Raw genomic sequence first — 13278 nt, forward strand, 5'->3', positions numbered from 1 at the left:
AAGTTTGCTTTTCACCTTCTACCATACATAAATTTCAAATATGGCATCACATAACTACAAGCAGTAGAATCATAGCATCATTTAGGCTGGAAAAGACACTTAGGGTCACAGCTATTAGCCTGACTGTGCCAGGTCCACCACTGATCCATGTCTACCCAGCTTTTGAACGCGTCCAGCCATGAGGATTCAGCTACTCCCCTGGGCACTCCTCTCCAACGTCTGACCACCCTTCCCGTGAAGAAATTTTTCCTAATACCTTATCTAAACCTTCCTTAGTGCAGCTTACGGCCTTTTCCTCTTGCCCAATTGTTACTGGGAGAATAGAACGACCCCTACTTAGCTACACCCTACTTTCAGCATCCCTTGCACTCCCCTGATCCTCGTTTTCTCCAGACTGAACAACCCCAGCTCCCTCAGCCCCTCCTCACAGGGCTTGTGCTCCAGACCCTTGCCCAGCTCCGTTGCCCTTCTGCGGACACCCTCCAGCATCTCAATGTCTGTCCTGCAGTGAGGGGCCCAGAGCTGAGCACAGGATTTGAAGTGTGGCCTCACCAGTGCTGAGTAGAGGGGGACAATCCCTGCCCCGGTCTTGCTGGCCATACTATTGATGGTACAGGCCAGGATGCCAGGAGCCTTCTTGGCCTCCCAGACACATACTGGCTCATGTTCAGCTGCTGCTGACCAGCATCTCCAGGCCTTTTCCATTGGGCCCCTTTCCAGCCACTCTGCACCAGCCTGTAGCCCTCAATGGAGCTGTTGTGATCCAAGTGCAGGACCTGGTATGGCACATTGAACCTCATACCCCTGCCTTGCCCACCAATCCAGTCTGTCTAGATCCCTCTGCAGAGCCTTCCTACCCTCAAGCAGATCAAAACTCCTCCCCCACTTGGTGTTGCCTGCAAACTTACTGAGGGTATACTCAATCCTCTCATCCAGATCACCAATAAAAACTTTAAAAATTGACTGAGCTCTGGGAAACATCTCTTGTGACCAACCACGAGCTGGATGTAGTTCCATTTAACACCACTGCCTGAGCCTGGAGATCAAGCCAGTAGTTTTAACCAGCAGAGAGGGCACCTGGAAAAGCTATGGGTAGCCAGCTTCTCCAGGAGAATGCTGTGGGAGACAGCACCGAAGGCTTCAGTAAAGTCCAGGTAGCCTACATCCATAGCCTTTCCCTCATCCACTAAGCAGGTTACCTCCTCACAGGAGGTGGTCTGCAACAAAAGCAATCGCACTGCAACACCAACAAGTACACATTCTTCAATCACTGTGTAAGACAAACCTTTAGGCAGGCTCTCAGCAATTGCTAGCACAGCACTGTATTGTGCAGGGTGCTGAAAAGGGCATAGAAGCTGTGCCAGCCCTTATCTACCCTTAAAACCAAATGTGAGCTGGGGGGAAAGGGGGAGGCAGTGCCCTGTAACCAGCTGCCCAAGGAAAGGTTGTTGCCAGTTTCTACTCTAAAGTAGCCAAGAATGCCAACACACCTAACGTGCCTTGGATACACAGAATATAAACACACTGATTAGGTACAGTATGTTCAGGACTGGAAGAATCAGTTAGCACATTTTCAACAGCACATGGAGCACATTACATGACTCGAGAGAAAGCAGTTTTTATAGTTTCTAGCCCATTCTACTGGTGTCAAAAGTAAAAGAAAAAAACCCTTTAGCTCCCTACAAGCTAGACAAGAAAGAGAGAAATCAACACCATTCCACAAACACACCCTATTACAGTAAAACATGTGACCAAATGCTTATTCTTAGGCACAGGTTTCAATTCTTCCAATATCAAGAATATCCAAACATATAACTGAAGACACCCTTTAACTACCGCCCAATGAATTTGGAGAAAGAAACTTCCTGCTGCTTTGAATGGCTTAAGGATCGATTCCCAGACTTAGAATTATTTTCAACTCCCTGTTTTATCTAATTGCAGGAAGGGAAGAATCAAGGAACGAATGTAATGCAGTAAAATAAAAATAATTAAGAGGAACATATTTACAGTCCTGTTTGATTTTCTCCCAATAAATTACGTATTAGACACTGATCTTTAAAAGCAAGAGAGATTTGAATAATTGTGTTAAATTTTGGTTTTTCTGAATCAGTTTTGAAATGGCTGTAAGCAAAAAACCCAATAGATTATGGATAGGAAAAAATATTTTGGTGGAGAAAGAGGTGACAAATTAAGTATTATTATAGGTTTTGGAAGAGTCAGAGTAACAACTACATTAGGCATTCATCAGAACATGTATTCTCCACTTTGAAGATGGAAGAATTTTGAGACACAATTTAATGAACTTCATTATGAGCATCTCCACACTAATAAACCATGAGATAAACATCCTATAAATTTACATTGCTACATAAAAAAGTCCAGTGGGTGCTACAGTGCACATTCATAAATTTCAGAACTGTCAGTGCTCCTTAGGTTCGTTTTAAGAAGAATTTCTGTGGTTTTAACATTGACCTAAGCCCTCTTCACCTTACATTATCCAAATGTTAGTGTCAAATCATCTACATAAATACACGACTCTCTAACAAAATAAAAGGAACAAACTCTCTGTTTCTTCACCTTAAGCAATATCCTTTCAGAAGTAATATGAAGCAAGTCTATTTACATTTCCTTAGGGAGAGATAACAACACCAACACCAAGTTTCCCTAAAGCAATAGTATGTACCATAGCTTAGCTTTTAAGAGGCAGCATTAAAGAGAAAAGAGAGAGGCAGAGGAAAACCCAAAAACCTCTGATCACCTAAGCAGGGTATTGGAGAGATCGCTACTTTACAGAGACACTTTATGGTACTAACACGTAAGTTTACTATTTAAGGACTTTCCTGCTATCGGGCTCTATTCGGCAAAACAGCCTCTTGGGCAGAGAGTCCCAGTCCAGCCCCGCTCTCCCTGCAGCGCCAGCCGGACCTCCACGGCGATGCACCTGGAAAAGCCCTTTCAGCTGCAGCAGAGTCCAGTCCCTAAATGGCCAGCGCCTCAGGCACGCAGGAACCCACCTCCCACCATTCCCCCCCATGCTGCTGGGTGCTCCTTTTCCTTAAAGTGCTGCAACCCCACAATTAAGAGACTTAAAAGTCCGTGGAAGTTCAGACAATCTCCCCCCTCCCGAAACGAAGACAGACAGACCGACAGACACACACATAAGTAAACAGCACAGGAACGAGACACGCTTTCCGCCAGTCCCTCAGGCCCCGGGCGCCGGCGGGGCTCCCGGCGGGGACAGGGACCCGCCGCCCCCGGCGCCCCTCAGCACATGCCCCAGCCCGGCTCGGGGGCCCCGCCAGCCTCCGCACGCCTTTTCCCCCAGCCCTCCTCCCTGAGGCCGAACTGGACAGCAATAAAAACATAATCAGACTAACCCGGAGAGCCCGCACCGCAGTCCCCGGGCACGCCGCGCCCGCCCGCCCGCCGCCGGGGACACACGGCGGGGCAGGGCGGGGCAGGGCAGGGCAAGCTCCGCGCTGCGCGCGGCCGGACCGGGACCGGCACCGGCACCGGCACCGCTCCTGCGGGGCGGCCCCTCGCCGCCGGCGCCCAGCCGAGCGCCCCGAGGCCGGAGAGGGGACCGAACTGCCGCCCCCGGCGCTGCCGGCCGGCACTGCCGCGCTCGCTCACCTCCAGCGCAGATGACGGCGGGAGGCGGTGCCGCGGCACGGCTCCTCCCGCCAGCAGCTCCTCCCTCCCGCCCGTGCCGGGGCCCGGCGGCGGGACCGCTCGGTGGGCGTCCGGCCAGGCCTCCCCGCCCGGGCCCCGGCCGCTTCCTCTCGCCCTGCGGATGAGGGCGCTCTGGGAGCTCTGTGCGGCACGGCCCGGGTGAGCAGCTGGCCTCGGTGGTCCCAGGTCCGCGGGAGACGCGTCTGGAGGCGCTGTGAGGGCTGCGCGCCGCTCTGAGGCCGTGCGAGGCCGCGGTGCTGCGCCGAGAGTGACGGCACCTGTTGGCGCCTTTGTGACCGGGGGCTCTGGTTCCACTGCTCACACTAAGAAATTTCTCCCCGACTAAATTTCCTCTCTTTCAATTTGTACCCATTAGTCTTCGTCTTAGCTCTCTCTTCATGACCAAGAGTTCAGCTTCCCTGAAGGCCCCCTTCAAATACTGGAAGGTTGCTATGGGATCTCCATGCAACCTTCTCTTCTGCAGGCTGAGCTGCTCCAGCTTTCTCAGCATGTCTTAGCCCCTGTTCTCAACCCCTGTTCAGGGCTGAGCCTTTCGGCCTGGACCAGAGGTCAGGATCAGAGGAGCAGGTCACCTTCCTTGCCTCTCATTTTATTTCTCCTCATTTGTCACATTTGAGCTCCGAATTCTGTTTCTTATATAAAACTGCTTTCTGGGCCAGCCACTAGCAGACATGCACCCTGATGAGGACCACTGGCATCATCCACCTGGTCATTCCTATCCATGCTGAGAAGGCAAAAATTCCAGATTATTAATTCCCCCAACATGTACTTTCCATATTAAGTTTTTCAGGCCTCAGGAAAAAATTGAGGGGGAAGAATTGAGGAGGAGGACAGTGAGGAAGGATATAAATCTGTGTAAATGAATGACTGTGGAAAGAAAGCTGTGAGAAAAAATGTGCAAAGATTTCCTGCTGATGAAAATGGGAGGTTACTGGGGCTTCATCTGCAACACTGCTGCATGCAAGAAAATGTCACTCCTACAGGGCTCTGGGCCCTTCTCAGGGAGCAGAGTGCTGGAGCTGAATTGCTGCTGTGTGAAGCAAGACTGCACAGTTGACTGCCTGCTTGCTGCTTGAGAGTGGTTAAGAACTGTAAGCTGCTCAAGACCTTTTTGTTCCTGGTAGAAAAGACTACTCCCAAGCTACACAACATGAGTGCATAATAGCTCTGCATTTATAGCTGTAATTGCTGATATCGGACAGGCTGACTCATGCACATTGAATTCCAAGTGCAGAAGGAATTATTGTGTGCTGGTGTGTGTTAAAAGAAGAAATAACATAGCATTTCAATGTTCTGCTTCTATTTTTCTTCCATTTTGTTTAAGGTCCTTACTTCACTCTGGTTTTTATCTTCAATGATATTTGTAAAACATCTTTGTCACATGTTTACTCAAACCTATGTGCAATAGCCGCACCACTTAGAGGCTGTGGCTGCCCTAGGTCAGAGCCACAAGAGAGATTCCTGGTAAACTAGCTTCATCCACTGATGCTTCAGTTTGCGCTTTTCACAGCAGTAGGAGTACAGTGGCTCATATACACTGCAGTCAGATGTGCCATCTGGCTCAGCTCTGAATCTTTAGAGTGGTTGGCATTTTGTTTAATGTATTCAGAATCTGCAGCTTTAACTAGTTTCAAATAAAAAAATGGAAGATGAGAATAATCTAATACTATCAGGTCTTCTCAAAATTTCAGATTTTTAAAGTGAACTGCTTCATATTATATTTCACTTGAGTGAGCAGGATTAAACTGTCTTACAGAACTCTTGCAGAGGAAGTTTTAAGAACTGCAAATAGTGGTGACGCTGGTTATATATGACGAACAGGGAATACCGAGTCCCAGGCCCTGTTCCAAGAGTGAGCAGAACCCCTGACTACTCTACTTTCGAAAAAGCATCCTAAAGCAAGAGAAAGTTTCTTCTTTCTTCTTTGTGCTGAACCAAACAAGTACCCAAACTTTTTTTTCCACTCCTGCATATACTCTCTAACGGTGCTATATGATATAAGTAAACTCTCAGTAAATGACAAGTTATGTATCTCATTTACCGTGTTTTTCTTCTCACACTCCCAGGGTCTCCTCAGAGTGCTCTGAGGTCTGCCAGCTACGTGCAGGTGTACAAATATGAGACAGATGGGGCAGGAGTTGCCGCTAGTTGTGGTACTAGATTGCTTGTTTGTGGGGGCCTGAATATATGTATTGTTATGGAGAGAATCCCTGTTAAGATCTATATATTGTAAGATCTGTGTGGGTCTGAGTTACTCCATACGAGCTACAGCTACAAAGTCCTTAGCTGGGCAGCAGCTGTAGCTTGTGAAGGTAATTGGAATAAATAGGGGTGGGTCAAGAGCCCAGGATGAGCTGCTGAGAAGACACACAAAGGACTGTGCTGCAGAGAAGAACAGCTTGGTACAGTATGGGACCTGAGAAATATGAATACAACAAAAGTACAACACTTGTTACAATCTAATTTTCTACAATTATCATTTCAGTAGATTGCCCTCATCATGGTTTATGTCCAGCTGGCAACCAAGTGCAACTCACTCACTGTCCCTTGGGGTAGGAGGGGGGACAGAATCAGAAAAGTAAAAGTAAGAACACTTTGAGGTGAGATAAGGACAGTTTAATAGGTAAAGCAAAAGCCATGCATGCAAGCAAAGCAAGACAAGAAATGCAGTCATTTCCCATAGGCAGACAAGTGTTAAACCATCCCAGAAAAGCAGGGCTTAGTCAGGTGTAACATTGACTTGGAAAGACAAACACCATCACACCCAATATCCCAGGTCCTTCCCCCAGCTTTATAGGCCAAGTGTGACACCATGGTATATTTTTAATTCCCTTGGGTCAGTGGTCCCAACTGTGTCCCCCTCCTAGCTTCTTGTGCACCCTGTTGGTGGGGTCCCTTGAGGAGCAATAAAGGTCTTGTTGCTGTCTAAACGCTGCTCCACGGTAACAAAAACATCCCTGAGTTATCAACACTTGTTTCCAGCACAAATGTAACTACTGTAAAGAACATTATCCCTTCCCCAGACAAAATTCCGTACCAAATTCCATGTAATGCTGCTTAAAGCATACAAAGTAGTGAGGTAACTGCAGAAAATCTGGAGCTTTAGGGGTAGTCAAACACATTTTTCTTCTTTGTATAATCACTGTTCAATGGGATTGATGATGATGTTTATATAGAGGACATTTATGACATTTCATACCAATGTATTTATTCACAAAATATCTGAGATGGGAAAACTACTATTATTTACTTTTATATAAGTGTGATTGAAGATGTATTAACAATATACTGAAGTCAGTTTTAAGACTCATAGTTCTAGATCAAAAACGCTGTGGCAGAGTGATGATCTGGTATAAACATGTTTTTCTGGTTGAGTCTCTTTCAGACAATTCATAGGAATTAGTTTTATGCTGATGAGTTTTTACTTTACAACTTACATTCTTGTTGGTGTAGGGAGAAGTCTAATTGTATGTCATGCCTAAGCCAGAACAAGTTTATGCTACCAGGAGAGCCAGAGGTGCACAGCTCCACTGGATGAATTTTGATGAAACCATCAGTAATTGCAGCTGGATAATTTGCCAATGCAGAATATTTAAGATTTTTCTTACATCTTCACTTTGTCAAAACTTTTGCATAAGGATGGCAGTACAGAGTGCTCAGTCACTGCAGGATACGAAAGTTCTAGTTATCTCCACCAGAGGAGTGAGATCAGATAATCCAAGTAATTTTTTTTGTCTTACCATCCTTGAACCAGTGCTGATCTGAGCTACTAACTGCGGAAGTTCAGAGTACAGAGTCCAGCATACACACAGATAATATTTTAGGCCCACATTAGTAATGTCATTTTTAGTTTCCTTTGGTTTTACATATCTGGTAAGCATGAACCAATATTTGAAGGAAAGTTATAAAATTGCACTTAGGAAGATCTACTTCTTTCAGACTTAAAAAAATAAAATTCAGAAACAATTTCTAGAAATCTGCAAATGCAGTAAGAGCTGCTGCTTAGAGTCTTCTGAGTAGCAGTGGGTAATGAAACCTTTTGCTTCAAAAGTCTCGCTCCAGAATATGACTTATGCAGGAAGTAAAACTAGGCATGCTGTTTCAAGACAGAAAGTAATGTGTTAATTTGGTGAGATTTTTTTTTCCTTGTAAATGTAACGAACTACAAAGACTTCTATTTCTTCTCTTAATTAAAATAAGCAATTTTATTTACTGTGTTTCTCTCTCACCACAAACAAGCAAGATATATTAAAAACCAGAACCATATAGTTTTCCCCTTCTGCTGATTTGATCAGCTTATGAATACAATAAAATGATATATATTAAAATAATATTGAGCATGCTCATTAAGGATACACTTTAGAGGGGATTAATAGTATTAGTTTCTTATATTTGTCTGGACATTTCCAAGGACAAGGAAAATCCAAGGACATTTTCTCCTTTCTGTCTAGTAATTGCAGATTTATATTATTGCATACTATATGTCATATCAGAATGTCAGCACTAAGCCTGCATTTTTTTGTTTGCTGAAAACAAAGCAGGGCAAAAAGCCTTTTAAAATGGTCCATAACACTTTTAAGAGAACACACCTTATTTGATAGGGATTACTGAGGCTTCTGATGACTGCTTTCAGGTGATAATGAATCTCTGGTAGCTAAGAACTGATTGCTTGTGCCGGCCTACCCTCCCACAGTTTTCTTTTTAATTTGCTTTTTGTTTTACTCCACAAGCAATGTAGATAACTGAGCAGAACTAGGCAGTCAGTTTTGCTGTAGAAATCAGAGAGCTCTTCATACAGCTACTCACATGAGCCACAATCATTTAGACAACTTTTGTCTACAAGTTGACAAATCTATCATCCTGATCTCTTCTGTTAAGCAAAACTAACACCTTTTTACTGTTGGCATTATTATTCTAAACAGAACAGGTGTGCTTTTCTGAAAGATGGGAAACCGTTTCCTCCCTGAATCTCTTTCTTCAGCTTTTGATACGACTAACATTACAATTAGATTCAGTATTTCTGGATTCCTCACTCATGACTTCATCATTTTAGCCACCTGCAAATCCCTGCACTTGTGCTTAATGAACTTTATGAACAGTTCTGGAGTAAGCTGTACTTTTTTTGATTTTTCTTGTAACTGTGAGGTTCTAGAGCATGCTAACCACTTGCAGGCAGGACTTCTCATCTGAGTGTTGCCATTATTTCCTGTTTTCCTGAAGAATATCACACAATCTAAGATAGGTCCACTAAGAAAATTGTATGTAAGACAGAAAAGGTTGTAAAAAGTTTCTGAAGGTAAAAAAGAGAGAAGCATCTGCATAAGTTAAAATTCCAGCACTGCCAAACGGAGAGCATACAAAGTTCTGGCAGTTAATTAGTTATGTTTTGCAACATGTTTGCTGAAAAACTGAGCAGTGTTGAGCTCTCCTAGCTGTCAAAAACTAGATGACATTGGTTCGGTTTCCCAGCTCAGGGCATGCACCCGAGGTGATGGAATCACTAGAAATTCCTGTGGAATAAGAGTAACAGATAAATTCTAAACCAGTCCTTCATTTCCTGCTAGTTTCATTGCTTAGCATACATAGATGCAAACTGGTTCAGAGAAGGGGAAGAGATAAGTAAAATGTTAATGTTGTCTAAATGCTTTATTGACTAGTCTTCTAGTTTCATGCTCTTTAAAATAACAGTGTAATGACCATAGAAATATCATTTTAGATAAAAGGATGATTTGAACTCACCTTTTTAAAAAAAACATCAGATTTAAAGTGAGATTGCATTTGTAAAGGTTTTACATGTTCACTAATTATACAGTCATTAATTCACAATAATTTGCATTATTTGCAGTATAAGAATTCTGCTTCATATCTGAAGTAATCCGGAAAATGGAATTTAGAATATGTGTTTTGATCTTTAAATTCTACTAAATGTATTATGATGCAAACCCAGCAACCAAACAGCCAAAAGCAGGTATTGGCCTGTAGCAGGTACCCTGCAGACTTTGTCTGGTTTTTGTGGCTTTCTCCTTCTCAAAGCTGTGTTTTCTCTTAAAGGCACTGAACTGAAGTATGGTAGTCTGAGTGCATGATTCAGGTTTCTCTGAAAATGAAATATAAAACCCAATTTACTATCTAGCAGAGCAAGACTGTCTTTCAGGGCAATCAAATAACAGTGCACGATCTTCCATGTAAAGAAATGTTTTCTCCCATGCTTGGGATTCTGCCCCCTCTGATTCTGCCCCCCTCTGAATCATTTGGTTTTAGTCTCTCAGTGCCGTTTTATGTTTTTCTATTTAAACAGTATCTAATCTTTAGAGAAATATGTACTCAAGATTTATGTCAGAGAACTTAATCATGACATGCAGTACACTTTCAGTGGGTGTTGGCACCATTTAACTGATAAAATCCTGCTCTTGAGGTAGACACATATGTAAAGCTATGCTTACATATATGGCAGAGAAGAAGAAAATTCAGTTTCTAAGAGTATTCAGAAGTGGATTGCTCAGATACCAGTAAATTCTCTTACTATTTCAAAACATAAAAATGTTTTTGCAATTACATGCAAGTTCTATGGTGCTTTTTTCAGAAATATGTTCAAAGTGTGAATCTTTATCAGTTATTACCAGGACTAGAAAGTATTTATTTATTTCCTAGCTAAACAGAAGTTCTAAACCATGAGACATATCCTCTGCTGGACATGGATTTTTTCCTCCAGACACATTCCTTTATAGCTGCACAGAAACAGGGTCACAGTGTATTTCTATTGCTATATCATATCATCATATTGGAGAGAAATGTTGGTACACTGTATTCCTGTGCTAAGGCTCTCTCCTGTATCTGTGGCTCAGCCCTGTTGGTGCTGTGCAAATACACTGAAGGGAACTCTGGTGCCAGTTACAGCAGAGGCACAGGCAGCTGAATCAGCCCAGGCTAAGGATGATCTACACAGGTAGGGTTCCAAATGCAATGTCTCTCAGCACTACCTGTAAATCATGATAATTAGGCATACTTTGCTAACACTGCATGAGATGCTATATTAGGCCTTGTGAGCAATCGAGTAAATGTCCTGTCGTTAGCAAGCTACTGCTCCTAAATCTGTGGAAAATGCTAAAAAAAAGGTGTTGGTAATTGTTTCCAGTTGCAAAAGAAAGAAAAAAATACTAAGCATAGCAGAACAGACAGAACCAGAGGGACATGAAATACGTTTGTAAGAATTCAGAATTCCTTCTCTGCCTCTGGCTAAAATCCAGCATATTCAGGAGAATTTGTTTCAGTGTCTGAATCTTCTTTTTACGCCATCCATTGAAACTGTGTATTTGGAAAACCTTCTTGCGACTGTTCTATTATTCAGTGTTCTCCGTGCATTCAGAACTTGGTGTTTGAACAGAAGACTGTCAAAGGTAATGGGACTAAAATGCTGAAAATGTGTCTCTGTGATAAAGTCATCAAAGAACTATGGATAAAATTTTGACTATATGTTCTGGAGTTGCACACATGACCTAATTGCTAGGTTTTACCATACTTCTGACTGGGATATCTCCTGAAAACACTGGAATGTGATTGTGTTAGAATGTTAGATTATGTTTAGATTATGTCAGAAATTTTTTTTCTCTTTAACCTGTTAGTTTTGCTGTAGATAATGGTATCATTTTAGACTGAACATTTCTGCTGAGCTTTTCCATATAATCACTGTTTATTGGTATTCAAATTCAAACAACTTTTAGAGAAAAGAAACATTGAAATGCAGAGAAAAGTTCAAATTTTGTTTCTTTTACACTCATGACTACAATTCATCTCTCTGTGGCCTAAAATTGAAGATGAATTTGAAAATGTGGCCAGGAAAAATTAATGGCGAATAGGTCTGCATGTCTAAAAATCAGATGTCCTTCACCTGAAATCAACTGGCTATTAAGAAACCTGCTCCATTTATTGAAAAAAAGAAAATAGGCTAGACTCACATTCTTGTTAGTGCTTTTGCTTTCCAAACTTAATTTGAGTTCTTCATTCACAAAAAGAAAACTTGTCTTCATTTGGTGTGAATTATACCATTGGGAGAAAAGAGCAGCCAAAACAATAAGAGCCAAAAGATTTTGAAGAAATCTGTAAAGAACACAAACCCAATTTCTTTCACCAATAGGTTTGTTCAATGTATTTGACTTTCTTCAGCTAGACAGAACTAAAATAACAAAGTGTTCTCACTTTTTACTGGCTTGGCTGTAGTAGGTAATCTTTTTGCTCTGATTTTCACCTTTCAAATCAGTATATCCTGTAAGTACATGTACAGTCTCACCCAAATGAGAATTAAGGTATCCATGCATACCTCAGAGCAAGATTTTTTACTGCAGAAACTCTTTTCTAGTAAAGTGACTAACTGTCACTGAGTTTGTTAGCAAAGAAAGGATCATTTTCTTCTTCATACTAACATGATGACTTTCAGTACCTAGATCATTGCACAGCCCCACTAACTTGCTGTGGACTTCTCACAGAAATAAGCACTAACCCCAGGCATGGGACTGCAGGAATACATCACACAATATTTATGATAATTTAGGAGGAATATGATTGCCATTATGATAAAAAGCCAGTATTATTGACTATAATAATACTGCATAACCAAGATCAATCCAAACTTTGCTCCTGAGCTGCTGCCACTTTACTAAAGCCTGAATTCATAAAAGAGCTTTTGTACATGACTAGTACAAAAAAAAGTACCTTTTAATTGGGGTGAAGTCAGATTCCTATAGTGCACAAGGAGACCTGAATTCTAGATTATGTGCACGTACAGATCTCACAGCTGTATCACTTGTTTGGATAAATCACCAAAATCTTGAATATATTACCTAGTGAGTCTGAGATAATGTTGGGCTTTTCAACATATGTGCCTGTAGACTCTTGAACTTTCTCTCTTAAGCTGTAAATGGTTTTATGAAATAGAAAATGGACTTGTAGAAATATAGTCTCTCAAAGATAAGCTTTATAGATTCATGTACCTTTTGCCTTTTCACAGAGTCACAAATGGGTCATGTTGGTAAAGGCCACAGGGTGACATCTGGTCCGACCTCCCTGCTCAAGCAGGGGCATCCCAGAGCACAAGGCATTGGATTGTGTCCAGACAGTTCTTAAATATTTCCATATCTCCAGGTTCTACAACCTCTCTGGTCAACCTGCTTCACTTTTCTTCTATGAAATATTAAATTCTTTGTTAGGCTAAGAGTGTGCAAGTTTATTTATTTTGCTTAAATTTGTTGGTGAAATGAAATCTAAATTTTATTTCACCAACAAACCATGTTGGTTATGTGGGTGGGGTAGTAACAATGACTAAATGGGAAATATCCAAGGACTTTTTCACGGTGACTCCCTTCTTTGAACTTTGTACTTGGAAACAGTTCCTGTCAGTATTTCACTTTCTCTCTTAAAGTGGTAAAAATAACCAGAAGCAGAAATGCTTCTTGCTTTCTCTATTGAAAAGGGTTTCTCCCTTCCACGTAAGAAAATATTTACAAAATTTATCTTAAAATTTCTGCTGCTAAATGCCTGGCAATATGTAAAATCTTAATTCATGCAAAAGGAGAACTTGCTTGCCTGGAC

The 13278-nt window shown here is 42.2% G+C and overlaps 1 protein-coding gene across 1 annotated transcript in view; it reads right to left on the minus strand.

Moving 5' to 3' along the window:
- Positions 1–3458, minus strand: part of PIP5K1B (phosphatidylinositol-4-phosphate 5-kinase type 1 beta) — a 99188-nt gene extending 95730 nt beyond the window's left edge. The window contains exon 1 of the mRNA XM_063179583.1: positions 3378–3458. The gene's annotated coding sequence lies outside the window, so the exon portion shown is untranslated. The remainder of the gene's footprint in view (positions 1–3377) is intronic.
- Positions 3459–13278: the final 9820 nt, after the last annotated feature.

Source organism: Melospiza melodia, chromosome Z (genome assembly GCF_035770615.1).
Source record: "Melospiza melodia melodia isolate bMelMel2 chromosome Z, bMelMel2.pri, whole genome shotgun sequence".
In the NCBI taxonomy this organism is placed as follows: domain Eukaryota; kingdom Metazoa; phylum Chordata; class Aves; order Passeriformes; family Passerellidae; genus Melospiza; species Melospiza melodia.